At 40.7% G+C, this 13,170-nt stretch overlaps 1 pseudogene; it reads right to left on the bottom strand.

Moving 5' to 3' along the window:
- Positions 1 to 6,871: 6,871 nt before the first annotated feature.
- LOC116589339 lies at positions 6,872 to 8,585 on the bottom strand (annotated as a pseudogene).
- Positions 8,586 to 13,170: the final 4,585 nt, after the last annotated feature.

The raw sequence follows: 13,170 nt of genomic DNA, 5'->3' as shown, positions 1-13,170 counted from the left end.
AGTCGCCTCCCTAGGGGTGCCTGGATCCATACCCCAAGATAAAATGAAGGCAGCTCAGGACCTAAGGTAAGAGCATTTGCCTTTAAAAAAAAAAGTAAGTTTTATATGGTTTTGGTTAACTTAACAATATAATGTGCAGTGTTATATTGGTTTCAGGTGTGCAATGTGATGATTCAACACTTCCATCCTTCACTCCATGCTCATCACGAGTGCCTTCCTTCATCCCCATCACCTACCCCCCCCACCCCAGTAACCACTGGTTTGTTCTCTGTAGTCTGTTTCTTGGTTTCTCTCTCTCTCTCTTCTTTGCTCATTTGCTTTCTTCTTAAATTCCACATGTGAGTGAGACCATGGGGTATTTGTCTTTCTCTGACTGAGTTAGTGTTATAACTATCACTTAGTGTTATACTCTGTAGCTCCATTCATGTCATTACAAACGGCAAGATTTCATTTTTTATGGCTGAATAATATTCCGTGGTCTATGTCTACACATCACATCTTCTTTATCCATTCATCTATTGATGGTCCCTTGGGCTGCTTCCATTATTTGGCTGTTGTAAATGATGCTGCTATAAACACAGGGGTGCATGAATTTGTGCATTTGGGGTATAAATACCAAGCAGTGCGATTGTTGGATTGTAGGATAGTTCTATTTTTAAACTTTTTGAGGATTCTCTGCTGTTTTCCATAGTAAAGAGCCTTCACTTTTCCTAACTGATCTTTCCTAAGGCATCCCAGCCCCCACTTTCAGTGTCCCAGATAGCACATTGGTCTTCCTCTAATGTATGAAGGCAATCTCACTTTCCTGAGAACTTTCTTGTTGTTTAAACAGAGGAGGAAATCTATTTCTAAATTCCCATGCGTTCTCTGATGGGATGGAACTGCACTGGTGGTGAGTAACTGGTTTGCCAAGTTGAGAACATGACAGGAAACTAAGCAGGGGTCAGAGGACGCCTCTCCATTCTTTGGGGGCTCAAGCCCTTACTTTTCTGAACTGCCGGGGAAGGGAGGAAATCATGCATTGATGATGCCCACCCTTGCAAAGCTAGATAAACCAAACTCAAAAACAAATTGATAAAGTGGCCAAGTAAGGGAGAAAAGAAAGCCACTGAAGGAACTTCCAACGTATTGATTTTTTTCCCCTCAGATAGGTCACTCTTCAGTGTACATAGGCATATGGCATAATGCCTGGCACAGAAAAGAGGCCATTCCTCTTCTGTAGTGTGGACATGGCCCTAGCTGTGCTGAAATGACCTTGAAGATACTTTTCGTGTTTTATAGGCAGGAAGGAGCAGAAGATGAATCTCCTGTGATGTCCCTTCTTGGCAGCAGAAAGGGAAGATAATTTGTTATCTTTTGCTCTCAATCAAAGAAAGGTAAGAAAATACATTTGATGAAGAGCAACCTGGAGCCTACAAACCCAGCAGGTCCATAATTTCCCAAGCAGACCCCCAAATGGATCTTGAATGAAAATGTTCCTTTCATACCAGCGCAACCTCTCACAATAAGGCAGGATTTCTAGTCAAACTGTGTCCGCTGTGATGCTGACAGCTGCCCAGTGGGTCATATAACAGCACTGCAGGCATCCAAGGGACATCGGTTCTCGACCCCTGTGTCAACCTCTTGAGTTCCCAGGGTCGGGTCAGCATCCTAAGGACGCCTGTGGTCTCATTCTGGGACACCTCTGGGGTATCCCACAGAACAGGACCATTCTTTCCCCAAAGCGTTCCCAGACCCATTTTGTGGCTTGCTTTGTAGAGGGACACCGTGAAGCATGAGAACAAACATCCTGGGAGTGGAGGTTGGGGCAGAGATTGCCAAATCATTGAGAAGCCCTGGAAAAAACAGGCCTCCTCTCCAGTGTGGCTTTGTTGGAAATTATGGATTCATACTGGGGAGTCAGAGATAAAGAAAAGATGCCTTCTTTCTGCATCCCATAAAATACATGGGCCAACATAGTGCATATTTATCACATAGATTTTAATTTTTCAACAGTTCGGCTAACCCTGAATTGTAATCTGTAAGGGATATGCAAATGGTGGCATTAGCACTCGACTCTTCCAGGGTCAGATTTCAGGAAACCCTGGGCTCAGGAATGGTACCAAAGTAAAGAAAGGACTCCACTCATCCCCAGAGTTTCACTCACAGTTCCCTGCCCTAGAGCTATACACTTGAGCTCCTTAGGAACTCACGGGAAGTCTTGTTGTCTCGTAGTTTGGGTGCACTTTCCTGGTTCTAAGTACCACTGACAAAGGGAACCTGAAGGGTAAAGAAGGTAATGTGGGTGGTGATGGGCCAACCAACCACTCCAGAGAAGGGGAAATTCGGGACCAAAGTAGGATCCCGCATTAAAAAATACACTATTTCAAGGGAAAACTCTTAAGTTACGGGGACAAGTTTAAACGAGATCACTGTGTTCAAGATCCTCTACTTTCAAAGGTAGAAAGCAAATTTCCACGATGAATGGGAAAGAAAACAGCTTTTTGAGTAAGTAGTGAAGTTTACATTATTGTACAATTTGCTTGTGCAGAACATGTTAATCTTTAAAGATAGATAATAAAACACTGTACTTGGGGACATATAATTGGACATTTTTAACAGCTTATTATGTTTCAAATGTTCTTTTCAGAGTACGTTAATATATAGAGTTACTAAAGTGATAGTGATTGCCCTAATAATTGGTGTGTAAATAACTCTGCCCTTTCAAGGCTTATATATGTAAAGTGAAAAATGGAGTATTTTTTTTTTATTAAAAATAATGAGGTGCCTGGGTGGCTTAGCTGGTTAAGCTTCTGCCTTCCAATCAGGTCATGATCCCAGGGTCCTGGGATTGAGTCCCACATAGGACTTCTTGCTTGGCAGGGAATCTGCTTCTCCCTCTTGTGCTCCCTGCTCTTGTGCTCTTGCTTGTTCTCTCTCCCTCTCTAAATAAATAAATAATTAATTAAATAGATAAAAATCTTAAAAAAAAAGGTAACAGTGGGGTTTGCTTTCTTTTGAAGGTGGCAGGGGGCTTTGCTTTCTTATTCACTGGAAGGCCTATGGGAACCTATGCACCAATCTTACCTTCAAAGGAACACTTCCCAGATGGAAAGCATCCCTCTATTAAAGCTAATTATAATGTCCAGTTTAGAAAACATGGAAAAGACCATTCAAAAAATCAAATAGAAACAAAATCAGTGTCTTGAAGAGATATCTATACCTCTGTGTTCATAGCAGTTTAATTTACACAATCCAATATATGGAAACAACATAGTGTCCATCGGTGGATGAATGGATAGAGGAAAATGTGGTGTATAAATACAGTGGAATATTATTCAGTCATAAAGAAGGTTATCCTTCTTTATGTGATAACACAGATGAAACTTGAGGGCATCACATTAAGTGAAATAAATCAGAGAAAGACATATACTATATATTTCATTTATATGTGGACTCTAAAGAAGAAAAATAACCAAACTCAGGTATGAAGATTGGTGGTTATCTGAGACAGGTGAGGGGGTATGCTGAGTGGGTTAAATGAGTGAAGGTAGTCAAAAGATACTGAACTTCTAGTTATAAGTAAGTCCTGGCGGTGTAATGTATTACATGGTGACTCTAGCTAACAATACTGTAATATATATTTGGAAGTTGCTAAGAGAGGAAATCTTAAAAGTTGGAACTATTGAGGTGATGGATGTTAACTAAACTTATCCTGGTAATCATTTCATAATATATACATATGTAAAATCATTATGTTGTATACCTATACTAACAATATATGTCAGTTATATATCAATTAAAAAATAAAAAATAAACATTGCAAATACCTCAGAAAAATCAGATGGTTAGAGTAATAAATGTTGCTATAAATCTCTATTCTGTTATTCCCTCCTGTCATCAGCAATGGTACTGTAAATGAAAGGGAGATGAGATTTCCCCATAAATCTCTTATCCAACTATGTTTTGCATATGGCAGGGATTTTAAGGGTACAGCATTATTTTAATAAAATGTCATTGCATTATTAATTCAAGATCTCTTGAACTACATAAATACTACTGAATTAGGGGCGCCTGGGTGGCTCAGTGGGTTAAATACTACTGAATTAATAATGCTCATTTACTTATATTGGCTCACCTAACATACTTTTACTCCTTTAATTCTGACAATTGTCATGGGACTTTGGGAATCCATTTACTAGACTTAGTACAATGTGCATATTTATTTATGCAAAATAAGAACACATTTGTCCTGTCAATTTGCTACATCTGTCAGCTCCATCCCCTGGTTCCAGCTCTCAGCTTGAAATGTGAAGTCTGGTTGTCATGCATGATCCCAGGTAATTTATGGACAGAAGGTGGGTCTAGGCATTACTTTCTGTTTGAGCTGTCCAAAACTCTAACCCAAAACTCTAAACCTCCTTAGGAAATGTTTTATGATCTTGAATATAGTAATAACATGAAAATGAGAATCTAGCATATAAACAAGCAAGCAAAGTGAAAGAATATACTAAAATATATATCTACCTGATATTTAACCCAGAGACTTCATAACACAAAATCTTAAGTAAGTTACCTTGTGATCTTGTAAGTTATCTTGTCGGTTTGCATTTTTGTCACATCTTTCCTTATCCTCCCCAGCCTCATACCAATCATCAGAGGCAGGTCCTAAGACTTTCCAAAATGCCTATGTCTGATATTTTCTATGTAGCTATGGTCTTATTTCTAGATGGTCTATGAATGTTCCTTCTTAACAGAAGCTCTTCCTTACCTTCCTAAACATCAATCCCTTTAGAGCCACCTGGAGATGAGGTGTGCAGGGATATATATTTTAGACCTGGCGATCGTCTAAAGAGTGCCTCAGCACTGAGTTCTGCTTTGGAGACACGAGGTGTATCCACTTCACAGAGGTAGTTGAGACTTGAGGTGACAGAAAGAAAGGACAGCAAAGTAACAACTACTGTATTTTAGATGTCTCTGTGTTTGTGTCTATACTGCTCTGTTAAAGACCTCATTATTTCAGAGGTATCATGAAATCTGCCCATGGGAGTGACTTTTTTAAAACAGGAATAATAACTGTATCTGCCCACCAGAGTTGTTGAGAGCCTTTAAAGCAAAGTTATATGTAGAGCTCAGTGCCTTTCTGTAAGATAATATTGTGTGGCCACGAGTCATGTTTGTAGGGCAGAGAGAAACAATGTTGTTAAACTGTTTTTTTTAAAAAAAATATAGGACTTTTGAATTAGAAGAAATCTTAAAAATTAAACCTGCCTTATAGTCTTATAAATGAATAAAGTAAGACTGAGAGGAGTAAAGTGATTTGCCAAGTTTACCCAGGTAGTCAGGGATGGGACTGAGATGAGCACCCCAAGCCGCTCCTTCCTGGTTCAAGTCTTCTCTCCACTATGTTACAATATGCTTGTTTTTAAATCCAGCATATGTAGCTATGAAGACATACCCTAAGATCCCCTCTGGGAATAAATTGCATTCTTTAGAAAATGCATTAGCTTCCTGAGACCACGAGTGCTTAACTTCACAAAATACTTCTTTCTGCAGGAGAGTTAAATGCGGCCAATTATCAGTCCTTTTCCATTACTGGATTGGGTGGGCCAGTGGGCCTCAGACACCCGGCGAGCAGGTTCTCTGTGTCAGAGACTGTATGCAGCTCCTAGCTAGACACAGCCACTCTTCCCCCAGCCTCCACAAAGGGCCCTTAACCATGAATAATATATGTTTCAGAGCAAAGACTAAACATCAACCAGCAATTGTATCTCTTCAACAACACACAGTGAATCGAGGATCTGAATTCCAGGAGCAGAAGGAAGTTTGCTTGCATGTAGGCATCATAAGATTAAGGTCAGAGTAGATACACCTGGGAAAGAGGAAAATAGGCCAAACTGAAGAGTGTGAGGAAATTAGCTCAGCTGCTTTGATGTGAACATCTGCAGAAATTGTTAATGGGCCCTGTGTCTAATTAAATCCACCAGACATATGCATGCCTGTTATCTGTGGCATGGTGCTCTTCCCCACGCTGCACCTGTTGCTGGCAGGGGTAGACTTGCATTCTGTCAAACACAATGTCATGAGGATTTGAGGGAGAGAAATTCGAGGCTCCAGTCTGATTCACTTAGAGACGAGCATATCACCAGGGGAAGGCAGCCACGCTCAGAACTCAAACTGAGATACTCAGAACAACTCAGAACTCAGACTGAGAGGCCGATACACTGGGACCTCACTACTGTGCCAACCCCCAGTCCGGAGCTCCCCACAGTTCCGATGGAGAGACCTGACCCCTGGGCAGTGGAGATTTCAGAGACAAATTCATGCCGTGAGCCTGACTGCAAAGAAAACAGTCAACCTGTTCTACTAGAGGACAGAATGTTTGAAGTTCAAATAAGCCTCCATTTGTGTACAAATGACTATTGTGCAAACAACCAATGATCTTTGTGCATCCAAACTGGCTTGTTTTGGACAGATGTTTCCTTGGTTTTTCACATGTGGTCAGCCAGCAGTTGGTGTCTAGCCATGTCCCAAGCTGTTCCTTTGAAAAATGGTCTCCACTAATTCAGTATCAGCTTAAGGTACTGGGTATTGGGTTCCACCCAGTTCACTGGTTGCCTGTGGGTGCAAGTTACACTGAGGAAGCAGCAGGGCCCGGAGATTAATAATGCAGGCTCGGGAGTCATTCCAACCCTCATTTGCTAGTTGCGGAACTCCCCAACGAGTTGCTTCAGCTCCTTCGCCTTAATTCCCTCATCTGTAAGGTGGAGAAAACAGTAGCATCCATCCCACAAGGTCCTTGGGAGACTTAAATGAAGCAAGACATGCCAAGGGCTTGGAGTAACACTGGCCCAGTGGACATGCCCATATTTTCTTTTTTGTTTTGTTTTGTTTTTACCACTTTACATTATTATTGTCTCTAGTATTTTCTCCTTCCCAGGTAGAAATTCACATCCTCTATAGTGTTGCTCCTGAGTTAGCCATTGCGTGCCGTCCCCACTTTATTTCCAAAATCATCTTCTTCTTCGTGTTTTCTTTGCAAACTGCCCGTGGGTCCATCTGGAGTGATGACATCATCTGTTTTGTTAATTTTGCCACGTAGATGGCTTCGTATTCTTGAAGTTGATGGACAAATCCAGCATTAGGATTAATACAAAATCTTTCTGGAACATAAGCAGATGTATCTCTTCATTCCAGATGTTTCCATACTGTATGTAATAACAGAGGCAGCACTCCTGGAGATCCCTGCATTTCCATGGACAATAACTTTTTCTCCACCAAAAAATTCTTTAATTATGGGAAAATGACGTATTCTATTTTCAACTGGATTATCTGCAATATCCAATACTAAATAGCTAAATAATTGTTGAAAGGTTGACTTAACAAAGTTTGCTTCAATATTTTGTCTTTTGCATATTATAGAGGTTAGTCCATGCTTCTGTAGTACAGGTAAGCTTGCTTTTCCATAGCAGAAGAATATGGGCTTAAAAACAATCCAGGTAAAATTTCCTGTATCTCTCTTCTCATTGGGTAGGTCCATTCCTCAGGCATTTTCCTTGCCCTGCGGGAGCGAGGGGACCCACAATTTCAGGTCCCCCTGACCTGAAGCGGGGTCAGGGCCCCAGGGCTTGTGGGTACGGTGCGAGTGGGAGTTATCTGGTCCCCTGTCACAGATGCCAGCTGCCAGTGGCAGAGAAAGGAAGAAGGGCAAGCAAACCAGAGGACTGACAGCAGGCAGCCAGTTTACAACTAACACATGCAGACTAAAGGGTCCCAGCGACTCTGGCAATGACGACAAGAGGAAGGTTGGGGGGCTTATACCCGGCTGCCATGCTGCTGCTGTCTCTCTCCCCCTGAGTCTCTACACCCCTTAGGCCCCACAGCCTTGGTCACAAGCAAGAGCCCTACCAAATATTTCCTTTACTGACGCCTGAACGAGCTGTCTCCAGCAGATGCACTGGTAGCTCCGTGCTCCAATTTATCATAAAGAGGAGAAATGCACATTGAAAGCCAAGCCTGAGGTTGAACAGAGCTATTTCAAGACCTCTGATATTATTTAGACCCAATATGTTGTTTCTCCCAGTTCCATATACCGATAGCCACTTTATCACATACATACCCTGCTCCTCCAGAGCCTACCTCCCCACACACGTATGTACATGTTCATGAGCACATGTGATCTGGGGAGTTAACATTTAGGCTGACAGGAAGTCGGGTTCTTGGTTAGATTTTCCCACAAATTCTGTTAAAATGTATATAGTCATGACTGCTTAAATGTTTAGCTAAAGTTATGATAACAAGGGAATACTTTAAATCTAGCATCTCTCACTCTTGGTCTAATGGGGACATTCTAGGGAATACATACATCCACACGCCACTCCGGAGTGATGTAACCCAGGCAAATGAGATCGTGGTGTGAAGCGTTTTGTGGTCTTAGTAGGAAGTTTGGAATAGAAGTGGAAGGACATGGTGTTCATGGAAATAACCTTGCAGATGACTTCAATGACTTCTGCAGTAGCAAAACTCCAAGGGTGTTTGTATTCTAAAGTTGTAGATATTCCACAGAAGATACATGAGATCACTGTAGTTAATGCTGAACTCTCCATAGGGACTCTTAATGGATACTTTGCTATTTTTATCTCTTCATCTGGTCTTATTTCAGCTATATTGAGATCTGAATGATGATTTAAACAATTGTTTAAAGCACAGTGCATTATTCCTGTCACAATGAAATCAAATTTTTATTTTCAGCCTATACTTAAAATTGTATCCTTTCACTGAACAGAATTGATTCAGTTAGACTTGTAAATAACATCCTGTGATGCTTTAAATGAATACGTGGGTCTACTTTTGTAGGCATTTATAAATTTTATGAATTATATTTATAAAATATAATGTCAAATCGGAAAAAAAAGGTACTAAACAACACTACTATTCACATGCACATCTCCTCCATATCATGTCTGAGAAACTTCTGCTCAAACTAACCCCCACAGAGTAAAAGTCTGTGCAAACAGATGGACTTTACACCTTGCCCTAAGGGTCAGCTGGCTGGAGGACTGTGAGCTTGGCAGCATAGCTCTTCGTCAAGGACCTTCCCATAAGAAAAGCTTCATCTTTATCTCAATTCAAGCAACATGAACAGGACTTGGCTTCCATCATAGACACAGTGCTCAGCTATGGTTCCAAAGGATCCTGTTAGGGCTGAAGATGGTGGTACCGATGATGATGGCTGGGAGGCTGTGAAGCATGTTAGATCTTCCCAGGCATTTTCACGTGCAATCTCATGACTGATACATGCAACCTTATAGAGTAAAAAAAAATGTATATGCAAAGTACTTCTTCAGGTTAAAAAAAAAAAAAAAAGAAAAAAGAAAAAAAAAAGCCTTATCATTCAATCTGGATTGGTGAATTTCTCACATCAAAAGAACTCTAAACTGTATTTGAATATGTCTCAAAAATGCAATTTTAACATTTTTTAATGTGTAATCCAGACTAGTAAAAATACCAGCAACATTTGTTTGGGGGTCACAGAACACCCAAGTCATTCAAACACAACACACCGGATACCCCTCTACTGACACAGCCAGAAGAAGTAACAGGAAATACGGTTGTCATCAAGGACCGGTAAGCAGTGATGCGTGCTGCAACTGCGTTATTCAAAAGGAATCTGATTTTGCCCCAGAAGAAAATTCAGGAATGTGATTATTTCCTCTCTCTTCCCTGAGTCTGTGGACAATACCCATTTTCTGTTCCCAAGGGGGAATGCTTGCCTCACTGTGTGTTTGGCAGAGAACAAAATATGTTTCTGAACAGAAGTGCCTATGGGATCTTCTCTATGACCATCGTACAGTTCAAAAGAACTTTGTTCAGGATGGCCTAATTTTTTTTTTCTTTCTTTCTCTTCTTCCCCTCCCCCCCTCAACCATTGTTGGAGTGTCACATGGGCATCTCTCTCATCTCTCAGATTGATGGCATCGTCTAGGACTTCCCACATAGACAAGATAAACGAAAGGCTTCCACGGACAGGTATGTAACTGTGGAGACAGCAGTGCCGCAGAAGAGGCCTCCAGATCAGAAAGAATGTCTGTCCCACAGTCAACTCTCTGGCTCCGCAGTCACCTTTGACATGACTTGCTGAATAGGAGTTTGTTTTCCAATTTCCATGGTTCAGCCATAGGCCATGCAAAGTAAATACTAGTAAATGAGCAACAGTAGGTTCAAAGGAACATAAGACTAGAATCCCTCCTCCTTTGGAAGACAGTTTGGGTTGCATTCACATGTGAATCAATCTGTTTGGGGTCTTTGAAGTGACTTTGATTAAGAGTTGTAGTCCAATGGTAGTGAAGTGGGCAGGGTCATCCAAAGAATTGGCAGTTCCAATATGGATGCGTGGCCTGTGCACCACATCCAGAAAGAGCCCCAGGTAACGGCCTTATACACAGAGTGTTTTCAGCTTCAGAAAAACAGATCAGGAACTCACTCTCCATGGAGGTTTGCATGGAAGTGGGTTTTTTTGGAAGTAAAGAAAATATTCCATGAGATTTCATGTTTTTATAGATCAGCTTTGAATTAATTTGTAGTCCATTAAAATTTTAAGTGCTCTTTAATAAGCAAAAAGCAATAATTTCCCTTTAAAAGGAGGCAGTTTATATATTTTCAATAGACATACTTTATCTGTTTATGAATAAAACCAAAAAATAATAATACTCCAAATTTCAGGAACCACATAAAATCAAACACAGTGCATGAAACCCTCCTTAAATAGATTAGAAATGCTAAAATTGATGAATATTTAGATATTGTTAAGATGTTTGATTTGCAAATTTTGGGAGAAGAAGAAAAGTAGCAATTTGTTGAATGACTAAGATTTCTGTCTCCTTCACCTCAAAAAAAGAATCTTAAAAATAATTTAAGAACCTGTTCCTTTGCCTTTTGTATTGAATTCAAGTTTTTATAAAATTTGCATCTGCTTCATTCATGTTTTCCAATTTAACCTAATATTTCCTTCACTTTAAAATGCCTTCTACTGCTTACTTTGACAAACTGTGGAATTACCTTCTGATTCTCCAACATCGTTTAATTTTGGAAGCCCAACAAAGAGGAAATAGTTGAGACCAGTAATACTACTGGTCTATCATAGCTATCATAGTGGAAAGAACATGGGTCAGAGAGAAATTAAAAACAAAGTGACCTGGGTCAGTTTCTCCACCTTTCAGGACTTAGTTTTATTATCTGAAAAAAAATGAGACCATGGTACTTCTTGCTGAGTTGCTCTGAAGATTAGAGACAAAAAAAGTCCGGACCATTAACTACACAGTTATTTGTTCAACAATGGCATTTGTTAACATTACATTTCTTAGGCCTCTTCTCAGATTTTCATCAGCTCTACCTCCAGTCCAGTTTTTTTTGAGGCTGGCACTGTTTTGCCTTGGGACACGACTATGTCCCAATGCATATATTTCCATTTCCATATACTATGTCCCATGCATATATTTCCAGTTTTTGTGGGACTTAAGCCACAAATATACAAATATACAATTGATTTTTAATTTAATTTCTCTTAGGGTTGGTCACTTATACTATGAATAACTGTGATTGATGTATACTGCAACAGTACTGTGTAATTATTGACTTAAAGTAAAAAGAGGATAAACACACTCCCTTCTAACAAGACTATGATCATCCAGTTAGTTGAGAATTGTCTAGCTAGTGTGGGGAAATCACAACCTCCTTTCCTCAGCTGCAGAGAGCTGAAAGTCATCGCACTCTCTATCTTCCTGGCAAGAGTCTGATTCTTTTCATCTCTGACCCAAAAGGGGTAAATACCATTATTCTTAGCCAATGTTATTTTCTAAAAAAATGGAAAGCTCTGTCCACATTGTGAGAAGATAGATTGGCTGATTGCTTATTAATCTTTAGGAGACACCGAGGGCCCCAAGGGAATGAGACTCTGAATAACCATACAACTCTTGAGCAGGTCTTACTTAGGAAGCAGGAACTTCGGCCCTTAGAGTCCACCAAGATGAGACCCAGCGGAGTTGGTGACTAAGACGCCCGGGCACACAGCATAAAGCAAACCTGGATTGAAGGGTTACCGGGTACATGCTCACACTGAATTTATGAAGGGTGGGAAAAGCTAGGATACTTGAGGCTTTTCATAGGATAATATGCCAGGTGAAGTCATGAAGACACAATGAGTATTTCTAGACTCTCTTCCCTATGTTTGAGCTCATCAGTTTGTCCTTATCAATCCCAGCTAATACATGTCCTCATGAATATGAACGCAGTTTGTGTCACAGACTAATTATCTTGGGCTGTAACATCCCCAGCTCCATAAGTCTTACTTCTAAGGAATTAAAAATACTTCTGTAATTCACAAAACACTCCTGCTATTAGCATTTTGATTTACTGAAGGAAAGAACACTCTTATTTTTCTCCCTTATATCTCCATCCTGCCACATGTTAAAAAAGATCTACTTTCTTCTTTTAACCCAACACTCCTTTAAAAAGCAAAATATTCCAAATTGCCATTAAAAGTTCAGAAGGAGGGCGCCTGGGTGGCTCAGTTGGCTAAGCAACTGCCTTCGGCTCAGGTCATGGTCCCAGAGCCCTGGGATCGAGTCCCACATCGGGCTCGCAGCTCCATGGGGAGTCTGCTTCTCCCTCTGACCTCCCCTCTCAAAATAAAAGTTCAGAAGGAAAGTCTGAGACAATAAGCAGGAATCCTCCTTTAGACGCTTTCCTAATAAGATCGGAGATGTTGGGAAATTTCTCTTGATGTGACAGAGACCAGAGTCGGGGAAATATCATGAAAGCAGAACATTTAAAGAGAAAAATGAGTAAAGCAAGAATCAGAAGAAAGAAAGATGCCCCTCCACAAAATAATCAATACTCAAGAGGAAAAGAAAGGAGAATAAGAACTGAGATATGACGGAGTCATGTGGCCTTCTGTCATCTTCGAAAGCCAAGAGAATGGGGAAAATGCCCACGTAAAGGAGAAAAGCGGAGACAGAGTTCTTTTGCCAGGTGGAGTTGTATCAATGATGACTTGTTTCAGCCATTACCTATAAAAAAGAAAGCCATAGGGACACCTGGGTGGCTCGGTGGTTAAGCCTTTGGCCCAGGTCATGATCCCAGCATCCTGGAATCCAGCCCCTCGTGGAGCCCTGCCTTGGACTCCCTGCTCCT

The sequence above is a fragment of the Mustela erminea genome, chromosome 4 (genome assembly GCF_009829155.1).
Source record: "Mustela erminea isolate mMusErm1 chromosome 4, mMusErm1.Pri, whole genome shotgun sequence".
Lineage (NCBI taxonomy): Eukaryota > Metazoa > Chordata > Mammalia > Carnivora > Mustelidae > Mustela > Mustela erminea.
The sequence above is the reverse complement of the archived record's forward strand: the minus strand, read 5'-3'. Positions and strand labels throughout refer to the sequence as shown.